This window comes from Malus domestica, chromosome 14 (assembly GCF_042453785.1).
Source record: "Malus domestica chromosome 14, GDT2T_hap1".
Lineage (NCBI taxonomy): Eukaryota > Viridiplantae > Streptophyta > Magnoliopsida > Rosales > Rosaceae > Malus > Malus domestica.
The window spans coordinates 16,928,620-16,932,938 of NC_091674.1; the positions used below are offsets into that span (position 1 = coordinate 16,928,620).

Consider the following 4,319-nt stretch of genomic DNA (forward strand, 5'->3'; position numbering starts at 1 on the left):
AACAAATTAAAGATATTTTTTTTTTTAATACGGGTCTTCCACTTCTACTGAGTATTCACAACACAAGTAATATGTACCACATAAGCCGAATAAAATTTCAACATATCACAGCAGTAAAGCAAACAATGACACTTTTCTTTCAACAAGATTAAGACCTAACAACCCGTGATACTACCCATAACTAGATACTATTCTCTCACACTAAAGAAGATAAACTGATACAAGGCAAGTATCAGTCTCCAATAAACTGCAAGTGACTCGAAGAAACTTGCACCACAAGCCCAAGGGTATCTAATCCCTAGAGCTCTGATACCATTCTGTCACGCCCCGGACCCGGGGTCGGTAGTAAAAACTTGAACCCGAATCTGAAACGCGAACTAAAAACTAAATAATTAAAGTAAAACTGAAACGGGTTGGAAAATAAAATTCTTCTTATTTAAAATAATTCAATAATTCTTTACAAGGCTAAAATAAAGAAATACAAAATTCCATCCTCACACTTAATCCGATCTCATCCTGTCTACCCTCTTAGATTGTTTAGTTCGTAAACCTGCATATCAATAGAGGGGTGAGCTTTAACAGCTCAGTAGGGACATAACCTTATTACAGTAAATTGACAATATTAAATTAAGTGTCAAGAAATCATATAGCCAAATATCAAATCATTATTCATAATAATGCATGAATGCAATTGAACCTCTTCCGCTACCCCCGTTACTTTATATAATAAAACACGCGGACTTGCATGTCCCATACCATGCATTTTACCCCTGCAGAGGTGGTTCAAATGTTCTATTATACAAATTAACCCCCTGTAACTCAATCATCCCAATTTCCCCTTTTGTTAGTCATCTTGCCAAAACTCTTTGTCACCAGTCCCGAATTACCCTTAAAGAATCTGTGCACTGTGGGCTCACTTGAGACCTGGTACCTGCTAAGAGTTTGACTCAACTACACAAAAGATCATTTCCATTACCCTCTTTCCAAATTCCTTTCTCACCTACAAAGTTCCAACCACTTCTGACACATGAGTGATGCACAAGCAACGTTATTACATCTTTCACATGTCACAATATATCTCCATGTCACAATATATATCTCAACGAATAACATTCCAGTAGTACTAACAAGTAAACAACCAACTGAAGCAATAATCCAAACAATGTCCAACCACATTAATCAACCAACACAAATATAGTACTTCACGAAATTTAATAGAATCAATATCTATAAAGGTCTACCGTATTTCCCCTACCGGGATTCCAAAGCATTGCTCCGAGATATTAACACAAGAAACCACAACTGTGATAAGCTCCTATTCACAAGTATAAGAAAATCACTATATGCAAGACAAGAACTTTAATCCCAGTCAAAGCACTTGAGATTACTAACTTAACAACACCTATTTCAAATGCCCTTTTGGTTGATCTAAAATAATAACATGGTCATAACAGAACGTTTGAATGAGTACAACTTGCAGAACAAGGGACATGTGAAATACAAATATAAATATGCATGCTGTCTTTTTGGTGTATAAGCTGGGAACATAACTTTAGCCAATAATTAAATAAAGTCTTTCATATGATTAATGAATAAGTATATTAAACCACATATATAAGAAAATTACCAAATGCATGACATGAACTCTAATCCTAATTAATGTATTTAAGTTTATCGATTCCGCAATACTAATTCACAAGTTATTATATGTTGATCAACTCCAAACACATGCTTTACTTGATACAGTTGAAACTATACCTATGAATATATGCAGATAGTTCCATGCTGAGAAAGCTAGCTTGGTTTACTCAGACTTGTGCAAAGTTATATGCATGAATACCAGCATATACATATATAGTTTCTCTCAAACCAATAAGAAAGATATATGTTCGAATTAATATGCTTAAGCCCTCTTTTATATAACAACCTCTAATAAAGGTAAGAGATCATATTTAGCATGTGATAAATATGTATAGGTTCAGTCCTATCACTTTTGTGTAGGTAAGATGATCTCCAATTGTAAAGTCTGATAGCCAAACGTCTATGCAGATATACATACATATATAATACAACCAACATAGATGAAACACGACTGAGTTCTACAATATATAGAGCTATGGAAAGACTAAAGAAAATATGAGAATCATTACCCATATTTATCCTGCTACAGATTTGACACCGCCGATTAAGAAGCACCTCAGCTTCTGGTTTCTTACTCCCTTCTCTTTCTTTCTCTCTCTCTCTCTCTCTCTCCCTCTCTCTATATATATATAAATATATACACGCACAGCATATGTATGTGTATACACACACACACACACACATATAAACACTATATGAGCTCCAGAGCATGCAGTGCATGCTAGCTTGAGTTCGAAAACAATGGAGTTGATCTCCTATTTATAGGTTACTAAACGGAAACCACAAAGCCCCTTATTGGTTGAAGTTGGCGGCTGACCACAGCTGTTAAGCTAGCTGTAGGCACTGAGGAGAAAGAAGATAACAACTAATTCAGGTGAGTACACGTGGTCTTAAGTCATAGACCGCCAGAAGAGATGGCAATCTCATTCAAAATATTTGTGTTGGCTTCTAAGTGGCCAGGTGGGTTAGTCAAAACAAACTAATTATATATACATATGTATATGTACACATGTATACACATTAAATACGAGATCTTACAAGTGCCGAGAAGAGCCTTAAGTTCCAGCCACCTCACCTTGCCCATTATGACCTCGGCCTGCCGGTTTTTCTTGTCCATCTTCAACTGCTCGATTCGTTTTGCGCTTGCTGCATACTCAGTCAGACAATCTTTGCCGCCCGACTCGAAGTCTTTCACAATCTCAGAAGCAATAGCCGATCTTCGTTTTGTCAGTTCGACTATTTGACGATCGAGGTCGGCTAAGGCTTCCCCTTTCACCTTTAAAGCATCAGTCTTCGAACGAGGAACGTCTTGGACGACCATGGCAACTTTCAGATCTTGTTCATCCCGAAGAGCGTTCTCAAGGACACTAAAAGTCTCATGAACTCGCTTTAAGGCAGACGACGCTTGAACGATGGCTTCGGCGCTCATTTGACCATCTGCGCCGAGGTCGTTTAGGCAGGCACCCAATAAATCGAGGCCTTTGCGTTCAAGGACTTGCGGCGTAGAGAGAGACAAAACTTCTTGCACCCGAACCAGAGTAGTTGAATTGGTGGGGTCAGTTTTAGGGGCCGAAGGGCCAGCCGCTCCAATAGTACTTGACATGAGGGCTTTGAACTCGACTTCCCATGAAGCCTGCACACAAAAATCAGTTTAAGCTCAAAGAAATCACAAGAAAGGTAGCAAGAAGGTTTTGTTTTTTAAACCTGCCGAGAGGAGACTTCGGCCATGTTTTCAGGATCGTTGCTCGAACCTAAAGAACTTAATGGTCGAGCCCAGTATCTTAGATTGCTTCTCAGTTCACGCAGCTGATGGAGGTTATCTACGTTCAATGGTCACTAAGGCGGCCAAGACATTTAGCATTTTCCTGGTTTAGAGTTCTATGGCAAAGAAATAACCAAAGAAAGGCGGTAAGGGGTGCTTACGAAGGCCGAAGTGGCTTCCTGCGGAGGAATATTGAGGTCCTGGTCCTGCGGATGAATGGGCGTTTTCACCGTCGCTTCTGGCTCTCCTGCAGGTCGTTTGCCACAATCGGTCGTAGAAGGGCCGACTTGGACAGCCACCTCGGACACAGGAGGAGGCACCTGACATTTAGTATTTTCCTGGTTTAGAGTTCTATGGCAGAGAAATAACCAAGGAAAGGCGGTAGGGGGTACTTACGAAGGCCGAAGTGGCTTCCTGCGAAGAAACATTAAGGTCTTGGTCCTGCGGATGAACGGGCGTCTCCACCGCCGTTTCTGGCTCTCTAGCAGGTCATTTTCCATGGTCGGCCGTAGAAGGGCTGACTTGGACAGCCGCCTCGGACACAGGGTTTTGGATTTTCAGGATAAGTTCCCTCGGTCACAAGGACTGCCTCTTCCAGGACAGGTGCAGCCTCGACCGGTGGAACAACAACTGGTTTACCGACTTTAGAAACAGGCCGTACTTGGATTGTTTCTTCGGCCGGAATTGGCCGTTTCTCAACCAAAGCTTGGGTGATGCGGGAGAAGGGGAAACACTGGGAGTCGTCGCCCCCGTAGTTTGACTGGAGATAACGTGAATCTCCCGTTCCCTTTTCTTCGCCAGCTTTTTAACCCGTTTGGCGGGCTGAGGAGCTTCGATGGCCAGCTCAGCCTCTTGACCATGCCGTTTGCTCAACACGGCCTGCACAGCGGTTTTAGCCCTCTTAGAAACAACCGAT

The 4,319-nt window shown here is 41.2% G+C and overlaps 1 long non-coding RNA gene across 1 annotated transcript; it reads right to left on the reverse strand.

Moving 5' to 3' along the window:
- Positions 1-413: 413 nt before the first annotated feature.
- Positions 414-2,489, reverse strand: LOC139191462 (uncharacterized). The gene is made up of 2 exons (XR_011575528.1): positions 2,151-2,489; positions 414-550 (listed from the first exon to the last, which is right to left on the reverse strand). It is a non-coding gene; the product is annotated as an uncharacterized lncRNA (long non-coding RNA).
- Between the last annotated feature and the right edge of the window lie 1,830 nt (positions 2,490-4,319).